Here is a 13,952-nt window from a genome sequence, read left to right as displayed (position 1 = left end):
TTTCTTCTTTCCTATGCAGACACCATTTTCACATCCTCTTATGTTAGAATGAAAGCTATCCACCATTCTTTCTTAAGATCTCACATATTTCTGTGTCTCCTATTAGTATCTTATTGCAAACTCTTCTTTCTACTCAAATTGATGAACCATCTACACCACTGGTGACCTTCCTCCGAATGCCTTCCTGGGCTGTCCTCACAGATTCCTAAGTGGTTTTTTGGAAAGCACATTTGATCCTGTCACTTCCTGCTTTAATAGTTGCCTTTCCCTATAGCAAATTTCCAAACGACTTAGCAGGGGTTATAAATACCTGAATATTGAGCACATTCTGGCAGAAACTGATACTCGTTAATATCAAGGCTTCCATTATGTTTGCATAAAATTCATTCTGGTTGTACCATGTCCTAGATATTGGCACTTGGCAGATTTTTCTGAAGCTTAAGTGTAATGTCCTTTTTCTGATCTGACAAATGATAAATTCATCTGAACCATCCACAGTTTTGCCTGGTCTTAACTTCAATGAATTATACCTATTTGATTAAAGATTAACCTTAGATAATGATAATGTTGAAGCAGAAGTTTAGCTATTTGAAGCTAAACAATACATACTTGGATATTGAATTAATCACTAGTTTTAAGATATAGTATTTATACTGAATTACATAAAATGAAAATATCTTTATATAGATGTGTGTGTGTGTGTGTGTGTGTGTGTGTGTGTGCATACACAAATCAGGTACTATGATCACTCTCATCAATCTTTCCAGAAATTCATGCCCGCTGTGTGTGCTCTGTGTTGCTTGAATTCAAGAACCTCCCCCAATCTCCTCTGCTCCTTTTCCATTGCAGGAATCCATTGACTCTTTACAAAGGCTGCCCTTCTACCAAGACTGATGTGCACTCCCAGTGACCAGGGCAAGTGCCACTACCTGGTTCGTGTCAGGGAGGGTACACGGCTTTCTCATGTGTACGTTCCTCTGAGGGTAGGCAGAAACATGGTTATCATTCCCCACAGCTCAAATGGGATCAGTTTGACATTTTTCATTTCAGTGTAATGAAATTTGGGACACTGGATAGTAGAGGGATACTAAATTACCTGTCAACTCTCACACCTTCCCCGATCCATTTTAGAGATTTTTTTCACATAGCTGCTTCTTTCTCTCACTCTGGGACTGCCTTTAATTAAAGGCAGATGGCTCATCCCCTACATCCATATCTCCAACCTCTATATAAAAACATATCCCTGACTTCCCAGGAGAAGAGAATGTTTCTACTGCCAGTTTTCTGAGTCCTCCTTTAATGCCTCAGAATTGACACAATTCCCAAAATGATACTGCAAATGGCAACTTCCTTCAGAGGCAACTCCTATCCATAGGCTGTGGTTGAGCCCTTCAGCCTCAGTATGACAGCCACACATGTATTTCATGCATTCATATATTCATACATTGCATTCATTCCATCAATATGTAGTGTGCACCCACTATGACCCAGGCACTGATGATAATCTAAATGAAAAAACAGTCTCTGCTCTCATTGACATTGTTTACTAGGGGTAGGAGATGACAAAAAGTAAAAATATTTAATGGAACAGATCTGGGTTTGTGGTAATAGGGAAAGTGGTGCAAGATAAGTGGTTCATGATTAATGGAGCACAGTCAGTAGAGTGAAAAGTGTACAATACCCAAATCTAGGTTACCAAATCCCAAGGAACAAAGTCTCTGCATAGGGGACAACAAACAGAATCGTGACAAGCTTGCTCCAGTTTCTTCCATGCCTATCAGAGGATCCAAACAAAAGCTTACAGTCTCATCTCTCCCCTCTTCATTTTATGTCCTCTGAATCTGGGTTATCAGGGATTTGTAAACTTCAGGCAATTATGTAACTAAATGGAGACTCAGTTATTTTTTTCTGGGAGTTTCACGTTCAAGATTCCCCATTAGTCACTGATTATTACATTTTCAAGAGTGGTCATTTAACATTCTTGTTTCACTTTCCTTCACATCCCAATAAACAAATGTATTTCTAAACACTGCATCTTATACACAATGAAAGAACATAGAACAAAGTTATAAGTTATCAAGACAGTGTGATGTTTAGGTAGCTGCTGAGTGACAATTTAGTTGCCATTTGCCTCTTTAAGCTCTTCTGGCAAGTACTAACATGACTCTTTCTACGTGACATTCATATTTTATGACAAATTTGAGAATAGTTATAACTATTTTATCAGAAAATGTATCTTCTTCACTATAAATAGAATTTTAATGTGTTTGTCCACTGTTCATATTTATTATATCTTAGGAGTTTATTTTAAATTGTACTGCAGAATCCAGTGGGAAAAAAGAATCTTAATATGTATAATGAGACTTCCAAACATAACATTCTTATAAAATATGAATGCTGAAAAGTTTATAAAATTTTAAACTCATCCTTATCTTACTGTATGTCCTAACACCATAGGCATTTTAAGTTCATTTGTTTAAAATAAAATTGCTAGTAATTTTATCTTGATATATTGTCAAATGTCCATTCAGTCTTTTCCTTTTTTCCTCTCCTCATTCTTTGTAAGAATTTCCATCAAGTCATATTTTTTCACACTAATTGAGTTATTTATTATGACAACATTAATTATGTCTCAACATTGAAAGAAAGAAGCTGGCATATTAGGCTAGAACCAAGCATCATCAATGACTGTATTATTACAGACATTTGTTAGATAAAGTGAGTGCCTGAAACTTTAAACAGCTATCCTCTTAATACCAAGTCTTGTTTTAATATTTTTAATAGTCTACTAATTATGCTAATATACTAATTATACTAATATTTAGTATTATACTAATTTAATATATTAATATAATACTCATTTGATAACTAGGGGATAGATTTTTATTTCAAAAGATCTCATTGGTAGACTTCCATCAAAAGAAGAAATACATTCTGGTGATAAAGTCACTGCCTTATAAGAACAAAAAGACCATGTAAGGCAAAACAGAATTAATGGGAAATTATGACAGGAAAGAAACTGTTCATTTATCTACCCCTTTCCTTTTTTTCTTTTCTTTTTTATTTTTTAACTATAGACACCACATCTTTTTCATGGTGTTTGAAGAATATCTGAGATTAAAGGTTTTTCTATCTTATCAATAAAACCTTTACACACAAGTTAGATTTGCACCTGAAAAACCTAGCCAAGGTTGTTTATTTTCTTTGTAGCAAACCCTTTTTCCCAGCTCTACTTGGGTGCTGACTCTAAATAACAAGTCAGGCTCCCTTGAAACATGATTTTGCTCCATTTCACTTTCTTCATTTCTCAGAAAACAGTGACAAAAAAGTTTGGTGAGGGAGAGTGACCATTTCTTTGATATGTATTCTGACCTGTAACAGTAACTACCAAAGCTGTGTTTTTTAAAATTAATTTACTTATTTTGAAGAACATTATGTTTACTAGGCTCTCCCCTATCTCAAGTCCCCCCCACAAACCCCATTACAGTCACTGTCCATCAGCATAGTAAGATGTTGTAGAATCACTACTTGTCTTCTCTGTGTTATACAGCCCTCCCCTTACCACCCCAACATTATACATGCTAATCATAATACCTCCTTTCTTCTTACCCACCCTTATCCCTCCCTACCCTCCCATTCTCCCCAGTCTCTTTCCCTTTGGTAACTGTTAGTCCATTCTTGGGTTCTGTGATTCTGCTGCTGTTTTATTCCTTCAGTTTTTCTTTTGTTTTTATACTCCACAGATGAGTAAAATCATTTGGTATTTGTTTTTCTCTGCTTGGCTTATTTCATTGAGCATAATACCCTTTAGCTCCATCCATGTTGTTGCAAATGGTAGGATTTATTTTCTTCTTACGGCTGAATAATATTCCATTGTGTATATGTACCACATCTTCTTTATCCATTCATCTACTGAAGGACTCTTAGGTTGCTTCCATTTCTTGGCTATTGTAAACAGTGCTGTGATAAACATAGGGGTGCATCTGTCTTTTTCAAACTGGAGTGCTGCATCCTTAGGGTAAATTCCTAGAAGTGGAATTCCTGGGTCAAATGGTATTTCTATTTTGAGCATTTTGAGGAACCTCCATGTTGCTTTCCACAAAGGTTGAACTAATTTACATTCCCACCAGCAGTGTAGGAGGGTTTCCCTTTCTCCGCAATCTCGTCAACATTTGTTGTTGTCTTTTGGATGGTGGCCATCCTTACTGGTGTGAGGTGATATCTTATTGTGGTTTTAATTTGCATTTCTCTGATAACTAGCGATGTGGAGCATCTTTTCATGTGTCTGTTGGCCATCTGAATTTCTTTTTTGGAGAATTGTCTGTTCAGCTCCTCTGCCCATTTTTTAATTGGATTATTTGCTTTTTGTTTCTTGAGGAGCATGAGCTCTTTATATATTTTGAATGTCAAGCCTTTATCGGATCTGTCATTTACAAAAATATTCTCCCATACTGTAGGGTAACTTTTTGTTCTATTGATAGTGTCCTTTGCTGTGCAGAAGCTTTTCAGCTTGATATAGTCCCACTTGTTCATTTTTGCTTTTGTTTTCCTTGCCCGGGGAGATATATTCATGAAGAAGTCGCTAATGTTCACATCCAAGAGATTTTTGCCTATGTTTTTTTCTAAGAGTTTTATGGTTTCATGACTTACATTCATGTCTTTGATCCATTTTGAATTTACTTTTGTGTATGGGGTAATACAGTGATACAGTTTCATTCTCTTACATGTAGCTGTCCAGTTCTGCCAGCACCATCTGTTGAAGAGACTGTTATTTCCCCCATTGTATGTCCATGGATCCTCTATCGAATATTAATTGTCCATATATCTTTGGGTTAATGTCTGGAGTCTCTAATCTGTTCCACTGGTCTGTGGCTCTGTTCTCGTGCCAGTACCAAATTGTTCTGATTACTATGGCTTTGTAGTAGAGCTTGAAGTTGGGGAGTGAGATCCCTGCCACTTTATTCTTCTTTCTCAGGATTTCTTTGGCTATTCGGGGTGTTTGGTGTTTCCATATGAATTTTTGAATTATTTGTTCCAGTTTGTTGAAGAATGTTGTTGGTAATTTGATAGGGATTGCATCAAATCTGTATATTGCTTTGGGCAGGATAGCCATTTTGACGATATTAATTCTTCCTAACCAAGAGTGTGGGATGAGTTTCCATTTGTTAGTATCCTCTTTAACTTCTCTTAAGAGTGTCTTATAGTTTTCAGGGTATAGGTCTTTCACTTCTTTGGTTAGGTTTATTCCTAGGTATTTTATTCTTTTTGAAGCAATTGTGAATGGAATTGCTTTTCTGATTTCTCTTTCTATAGGCTCATTGTTAGTGTATAGGAAAGACAGATTTCTGTGTGTTAATTTTGTATCCTGCAACTTTGCTGAATTCCGATATCAGTTCTAGTAGTTTTGGAGTGGAGTCTTTAGGGTTTTTATGTACACTATCATGTCATCTGCAAATAGTGACAGTTTAACTTCTTCTTTACCAATCTGGATTCTTTGTATTTATTTGTTTTGTCTAATTACCATGGCTAGGACCTCCAGTACTATGTTGAATAACAGTGGGGAGAGTGGGCATCCCTGTCTTGTTCCTGATCTCAGAGGAAAAGCTTTCAGCTTCTCACTGTTCAGTATGATGTTGGCTGTGGGTTTATCATATACGGCCTTTATTATGTTGAGATACTTGCCCTCTATACCCATTTTGCTGAGAGTTTTTATCATGAATGGATGTTGAATTTTGTCAAATGCTTTTTCAGCATCTATGGAGATGATCATGTGGTTTTTGTCTTTCTTTTTGTTGATGTGGTGGATGATGTTGATTGATTTTCGAATGTACCATCCTTGCATCCCTTGGATGAATCCCACATGGTCATGGTGTATGATCCTTTCAATATATTTTTGAATTCAGTTTGCTAATATTTAATTGAGTATTTTTGCATCTACATTCATCAGGGATATTGCTCTGTAATTTTCTTTTTTGGTGGGGTCTTTGCCTGGTTTTGGTATTAGGATGATGTTAGCTTCATAGAATGAGTTTGGGAGTATTCCCTCCTCTTCTATTTTTTGGAAAACTTTAAGGAGAATGAGTATTATATCTTCTCTGTATGTCTGATAAAATTCTGAGGTAAATCCATGTGGCCCAGGGGTCTTTTTCTTGGGTAGTTTTTTGATTACCCCTTCAATTTCTTTGCTGGTAATTGGTTTGTTTAGATTTTGTGTTTCTTCCTTGGTCAGTCTTGGAAGGTTGTATTTTTCTAGGAAGTTGTCCATTTCATCTAGGTTTTCCAGCTTCTTGGCATATAGGTTTTCATAGTAGTCTCTAATAATACTTTGTATTTCTGTTGGGTCTGTTGTGATGTTTCCTTTCTCATTTCTGATTCTGTTGATGTGTGTTGATTCTCTTGTTCTCCTATAAGTTTGGCTAGAGGCTTATCTATTTTGTTAATTCTCTCAAAGAGCCAGCTCTTGGTTTCATTGATTTTTTTTCTATTGTTTAATTCTTCTCAATTTTGTTTTTTTCTTCTCTGATCTTTATTATGTCCCCCTTCTGCTGACTTTAGGACTCATTTGTTCTTCTTTTTCCAATTTTGGTAACTGTAATGTTAGACTATTCATTTGGGTTTGTTCTTCCTTCTTTAAGTATGCCTGGATCGCTATATACTTTCCTTTTAAAACTGCTTTCGATGCATCCCACAGAAGTTGGGGCTTTGTGTTTTTGTTGTTGTAATTTATTTCCATATATTGCTGGATCTCCATTTTAATTTGGTCATTAATCCATTGACTATTTAGAAGTGTGTTGTTAAGCTTCCATGTGTTTGTGAGTCTTTTTGCTTTCTTGGTACAATTTATTTCTAGTTTTATACCTTTGTGGTCTGAAAAGTTGGTTGGTAGGATTTCCATCTTTTTGAATTTACTGAGGCTCTTTTTGTGGCCTAGTATGTGGTCTATTCTGGAGAATGTTCCATGTACACTTGAGAAGAATGTATATCCTGTTGCTTTTGGGTGTAGAGTTCTATAGATGTCTATTAGGTCCATCTGTTCTAGTGTGTTGTTCAGTGCCTCTGTATCCTTACTTATTTTCTGTCTGGTGGATCTGTCCTTTGGAGTGAATGGTGTGTTGAAGTCTCCTAAAATTAATGCATTGCAGTCTATTTCCTCCTTTAGTTCTGTTAGTATTTGTTTCACATATGCTGGTGCTCCTGTGTTGGGTGCATATATATTTATAATGGTTATGTCCTCTTGTGGGACTGAGCCCTTTATCATTATGTAATGTCCTTCTTTATCTCTTGTTACTTTCTTTGTTTTGAAGTCTATTTTGTCTGATACTAGTACTGGAACAACTGCTTTTTTCTACCTATTGTTTGCATGAAATATCTTTTTCCATCCCTTGACTTTAGGCTGTGCATGTCTTTGGGTTTGAGGTGTGTCTCTTGTAAGCAGCATAGAGATGGGTCTTCTTTTTTTATCCATTCAGTGACTCTATGTCTTTTGATTGGTGCATTCAGTCCATTTACATTTAGGGTGATTATCGAAAGGTATGTACTTATTGCTATTTCAGGCTTTAGATTCGTGGTTACCAAAGGTTCCAGGTTACTTTCCTTACTGTCTATGAGTGTAACTTAACCCACTTAGTATGCTGTTACAAACACAATCTAAAGGTTCTTTTCTATTTCTCCTCCTTTTTCTTCCTCTTTATATATTAGGTATCAGATTCTATACTTTTTCTCTATCCCTTGATTGGCTTTGGGGATAGTCAATTTAATTTTGCATTTGCCTCACAATCAGCTGCTCCACCCTCCCTACCATGATTTTACTACCTCTGGTGACAGCTATCCAACCCTAGGAACACTTCCATCTATAGCAGTCCCTCCAAAATAGACTGCAGAGATCGTTTGTGTGAGGTAAACTCTCTCAGCTTTTGCTTATCTGGAAATTGTTTAATCCCTCCTTCAAATTTAAATGATAACCTTGCCGCCGGATAAAGTAATCTTGGTTCCAGGCCCTTCTGCTTCATGACATTAAATACATCATGCCACTCCCTTCTGGCCTGTAAGGTTTCTGCTGAGAAGTCTGTTGTTAGTCTGATGGGCTTTCCTTTGTATGTGATCTTATTTCTGCCTCTGGCTGCTTTTAACAGTCTGTCCTTATCCTTGATCTTTCCCATTTTAATTACTATGTGTCTTGCTGTTGTCTTCCTTGGATCCCTTGTGTTGGGAGACCCGTGGATCTCCATGGCCTGAGAGACTGTCTCCTTCCCCAGATTGGGGAAGTTTTCAGCAACTACCTCCTCAAAGACACTTTCTATCCCTTTTTCTCTCTTCTTCTTCTTTTGGTATCCCTATAATGCAAATATTGTTCCACTTGGATTGGTCACACAGTTCTCTCAATATTCTTTCATTCTTAGAGATCCTTTTTTTCTCTCTGTGCCTCAGCTTCTTTGTATTCCTCTTCTCTAGTTTCTATTTTATTTATTGTCTCCTCCACCGTATCCAACCTGCTTTTAATACCGTCCATCGTGTTCTTTAATGATTGGATCTCTGACCTGAATTCATTCCTGAGTTCTTGGATGTCTTTCCATACATCCATTAGGATGTTGATTATTTTTATTTTGAGCTCCCTTTCAGGAAGAGTCATGAGGTCCATATCATTTAAATCTTTCTCAGGAGTTATATTAACAATTTTACTCTGGACAAGGTTCCTTTGGGGTTTCATGTTTATATATGGCACCCTCTAGTGTCCAGAAGCTCTATTCTGGAGCTACTGAGCCCCTGAAGCAATGTCGGGGGTCTCAGGGGAGCAGTACTGGGGGTAGGAAAGAGCTGTTCCCCACCTCCTGGCTCCTGTGCCTGTCTCCACTACCTGAGCCAGTGGGGCGGGCACACAGATATAAGTTTTTGTCCCAGAGCAGCCAGATATGGATCCCTGCTTTCCACAAGCAGCCGGAATCCCAATCTACCCAGGAACTCTGCCTGTATTAACTTTCCAACCCAGTAGTCATGCAAATCTCATGAAAGCACCATGAAATGTAGGTTTGTGCTCCCAGCGCAGATCTCCAGAGCTAAGTATCAGCAGTCCCAGGCCTCCATTCCCTCCCTGCTCTGTTTCTCTTCCTCCTGCTGGTGAGCTGGGGTGGGAGAGGGGCTTGGGTCCCGTGGAGCCACAGCTCTGGTATGTTACCCGGTTCGCTGAGGTCTGCTCTTCCCTCCAGGTGTGTGCAGTCTGACGCGTCCTCTTTCCTGTTGCTCTCTCTGGATTAGTTGCACCAATTAAATTTTCTAATTGTATCCAGTTTTAGGAGGAAGCCTCTGTCTCTCCTCTCATGCCACCATCTTTAATCCTTTCCTCCCAAAGCTGTATTTTTACAGATAATATTCTACATATATTTTCATAGGTTTCTTCATTGGGAGATAGAAACATTACCAAATCCTATAGGTAGAAAATGGGAAGCTTTTAGTAAGCTGAAAGAGAGAATTCTTCAGACCTTCTCTACCATGAAACATTGAATTCAATTAGCTCTCAGTGGACATTTAATATATGGGAAATATAAGAGTCAGATGCAAATGATTCATGAACAGAACCAAACTAATCAAATGTAAGAATATACAGTATAAGAAATGATTGCTAGAGGAAGATAGGAAAGGGAAATAGAGACATATCCAGAGATTGAAGGAAGAACTCGATGTTAGATTTTCAACTGAACTTCCAAAGATAACTATGCATTTAATCATTTTCTCAATCTTTAAGTCCTCCTGTGCTAGATTCTAAAGCCACAAACTCAAATGAGTCCCTATTAATATTGCTATCAAAACTCACTGAATTGCAGAGATTTGAAACCCATTTAAATTAGATTAGTTTCAAAGGGTTGCTATTGAATAATTCTTGGAAATTTCATGGGCTACCATGGTCAGGCATATAGCTGGGCCTCATGGAGTCCTGAGGGAGAAGTAAATATCCAGAACCAGATTAGCTACCCTTTCCATCATTCTTTCTCTGGGTCTTTGTGTTTCTCAAGTCTGCACCATGCTCTTTCTAAAGCAATCACTCTTGGCAATTCATGCGCAGTCTTCTTTGCCAATGATGTAACCCTGCTGCTCTGGTTTGCCATGATACAGCCTCAGGCTTGTATTTTCATGTCTTCTCAAATGCCTACCCATAGTTGACTCTGGTTTCTAAGTTTCTTGGATGGCATTTTAAAGACAAGAAATTAAATTTGAATTCACTGCCAAGTGGATTGCCTGGCTCTGAGTCAGGATTTCACTTCTGCTTCAGCCAATAAACATGGGTGAGGAGGACAGTAGGTATGTAATGCAGTAGAGAGGGTAGGTTCTGCAGAAAGAGTAGGGAAGGAAGCCTGTCTCTGTCTTCGAGGTGTTTTCAGATTTGTGAGGGGTAAATTCAGAGAGTGATGAAAACAATATGTCGGGTACAATGAAGTTACCAAGTGATACACTGCGTTGGGTCATTTTAGGATGGGTGAACACTGGGAGCAGAAGGAAATGGTAGTCACACTACACTTCCTCCTCTGTATATCCTTACTTTATTAACCTTATGTGAGTGTGCACACGTAAACACACACACACACACACACACACACACACACACACATACCCCACTGCACCATTCTCCCAGAGAACAACAAAAACCTTGAGGAAAAGTGTGAGTGAAGTGACGCATGGTGGTTTCTTTTGATAACATGATCATGCTAAAACACACAGCTTTGTCCTTTACAAATTGCACACTTAAACACCACATTCCCATGTGCTTGTGTAGTAGAGGTGGAACCAGAGAGCCAAGGTGTGTTGGCTGGAATTAGTGTAGCAAGTGTGAGCACAATATAAAGACTGGCCTCAGTAGAAGGCAGTAAGTATTGACACTCATGATGATTTTCAACAAAATGTGTATTAAGAGGCAAGCATAGGGGAAAAATGTGCAAAAATGTGGCAAGGAGCTTTTATGCTCAAGAGTGAATTTCCAGAATATGTTTTACATAGACATAGCTCAGCATGGTATTTATAATTATTACAGGAAAAATAATGGACTAACATTAAAATGTATTTGGGTATCTCTATACCAAGTAAAGTTCAACATGTTAATTTTCTGCACATCATTTCTGAATCTTTCATATACCAGTGTTTATTACTACTTTTCAAATAAGATAGTACAATGTAGTATTTTAATATCTGATACATCTCCAAAGAGAAGTTGAGTTCATAGTCTCAATAAATGCCAAATATATATGCATATATATAAATATATGAGTGAAAGATTCTGTCCCAATAAAAAGTAAACCTGTGTTAACCCCATTACTAATAAAAAGGAAGCAAATTTAAACATGATTTGTTACACTAAATTAGCATACATTTTTGTTGTGGAAGGCAGAATATTTAGAGACCTCTCACACCTGCTGGATTGGAAGGCAAACTGGCAATTCAGAGCAATGGCACTGAAAAGGGCATATACCATCTGATTCTGTAATTGCATTCTAGGTGTCCAGCTTGAGGGAAGAATCAGAAATGAAGAGAAAGCTTACAAGCCAAGACTTTCATGTTAGCATTATTTATAATTACAAAAATCTGAAGCAAGTGTTTCAGGTGGAGAAATTATTAAGTAAATTACACCTACTAATACAATGTATATAACCAATCATCTGGGCAAAGTCTCTTGTTATAAAGTTAGTTAAAGAAAAGGTAGAAAATTGTGTATATATACATAAAATTTCATATTTGTGTATATATTCATCATAGAACAATACCTGCAATCAAATATATCAGATTTTATATTTTTTTTAATCTTTTCTATGTAGGGTTGTTCATGTGTCTGTAATTTTTTTATAAGTTTTTATCTCGGCATTTTCCAAATCTTTTTTGTGCATTTTTATCAGAGAAAGCATGTAACAAGGTATGTTGGAGTTGTTAGCTTTGAAAAGATTTAGGTCTCCCTGTTCTTGACTTAACAATTAAGGAGTGTTCCAAGGACTGTCACATTTAAAATTCCATCTCCAAAGCTGTATGAAGAAAAGGTATTGGTTTGCATTATGTTTTAGCAACATGTGGACAATCTTTTAAATGCAAATAGATGAATGCATATTTCAAAGTTAAAAAGTTGGTGTGAGGATCTGCAAGAGATTATTTATCATGCTAGAGCATAATTGAAATTGTGGTTGAAAGGTTCATGAGAACAACCTTTTTTATCTAGGGCTTAAGTAAACACTTTCTGTTTCAAAGGGAGCTGTAACTGCACCATACAGCTCAAGTGATCAGTAAAAGTAGACAACTGACTTCTTCAAGGAGTCTTGATTTTTATGTGATTTGATCAACTCACCGAGTATAAATTCTACTGCCAGAGCTAAACATATGCACAGGCTTATCTGAATTCTTGTATTCCAGGCTTTTGGTAAAATATGTTCATGTCACTAGCTTCTTTCAAGTAGTGTTTATCATCATCTCCCTGATTGCCTAATATAAGTTTACAACCAGTCTCCTAGGTGTACTAGTACATTATGGCTCTCCACAGATATCATAAACAGTGACATCTTTGGTAATGAATGTCAGAATCATGCCAGCCGAGGAGTATATTATCCATCTTCATGTCTCACTGCCGACACACCAAGTGAGGGCCTCATTCCAAGCTCGATAGTCAAACAAACCTTAATACACAATGTTTGCTTGGCTTGCACAAGGAGGGCATTTTAGAAGTCCAGACAATTATGAGGACAAAATGTTGCTTGTCTAAAGAGCATCACTGGGTCAGTCATTTTTCTTTTCCTGAAACTAATTTGTCCTGGACTGTGGAAATATTGGAAAGCATAGGATTTTTAAGGCCAGAAGGGACCCAAAAGATGCTAGTCTAAACATTTGAATTTTCAAATTAAGAAACTTAAGATTAAGATATTTCTCTCAAATTACACTGGCAGCTGTGATGTATTTAGAAGTAGATGTGAAATATTTTGACTCCCAGACTAGTGCTAATTCCATTCTACCAGGCTGGCTAATCAAATCACTTATTTGCCAAATGAGTCTGTTTAGAACAACCAGTTTTCATTATATTTTAAAATGGATTTACTTACCCTTCCTCTGTCCCTTTCTCTTCCTGCTCCTCATCTCCCCACCTGCCATTCCTTCCTTCTTGCTTCCCTTCCCTTCCTCTCATCCATCCTCTCTGCCTCTCTTCCTCTTTTCCTTCTTTCTCCCCACTTCCCTCCCTCCCTCCCTCCTTTGTAGCCTGTTTTGCGCTTTCTCAGCAGCGTTGTTACCTCTGGCTACACTATCACTACATATGACATTTCTATGACATCTTCTGTATTGTTTTGTCCATCCATTGATTTTTAGAAAGATGCCTATCAAAGCTGCTTATTATTTACTATCTTCCAGTTCCTTGATTCCTCTGCTTGAACTAGTCTTCAAAGGGCCAAAAAGGTCAGAATTAAATGTTTTTGCAGTATGATTCACAGTAATAATCTTTGGGGAATTTTCTAGATCATTATAGAAACAAATCTTCTCCCCCAGGGTATACCTGTAAGGATGTTTTATCATCTGTTTTGAGTTAATTAAAAGTGATGTTCATACTCATTTTGTAATAGTTTATGGGTTATTTGGGCCTTGTCACACTCTAGAAATGACAGAAAAAATAATATGTTATGTGCATTAAAATGAAAATCTCTTCAGCATATTGATATCTATAAATCAAGACAGAAAGCATCATTACTACTAATATGACAGCCTATTTGAAGAAAACCAGTATAGGTAGAAGTTTCATCTTCTTTCAACATATACATAGAAGCAACTGTTAAGTACCTCCCTAACTGTATGCAGTATGCGTTAGACTGTTAGATGAATACAACGATGAGTAACATGATTACACCTGTAAATAGGTATAATCAGGAATTGTGTATTAAAGAAAGAAGAAAAAAACTTGTTTTACAGAAGAAATAGTGTTTGATGATGGGGTGACAGGAATA

The 13,952-nt window shown here is 37.1% G+C and overlaps 1 protein-coding gene across 2 annotated transcripts in view; it reads left to right on the top strand.

The window, feature by feature from the left end:
- The window catches only part of GPC5 (glypican 5), a 1,280,510-nt gene that overhangs the window by 991,812 nt on the left and 274,746 nt on the right, over window positions 1-13,952 (top strand). The window lies entirely within an intron of this gene.

Source organism: Manis javanica, chromosome 9 (genome assembly GCF_040802235.1).
Source record: "Manis javanica isolate MJ-LG chromosome 9, MJ_LKY, whole genome shotgun sequence".
Lineage (NCBI taxonomy): Eukaryota > Metazoa > Chordata > Mammalia > Pholidota > Manidae > Manis > Manis javanica.
Note: the sequence above shows the minus strand (reverse complement) of the source record. Positions and strands in the feature narration are given on the sequence as shown.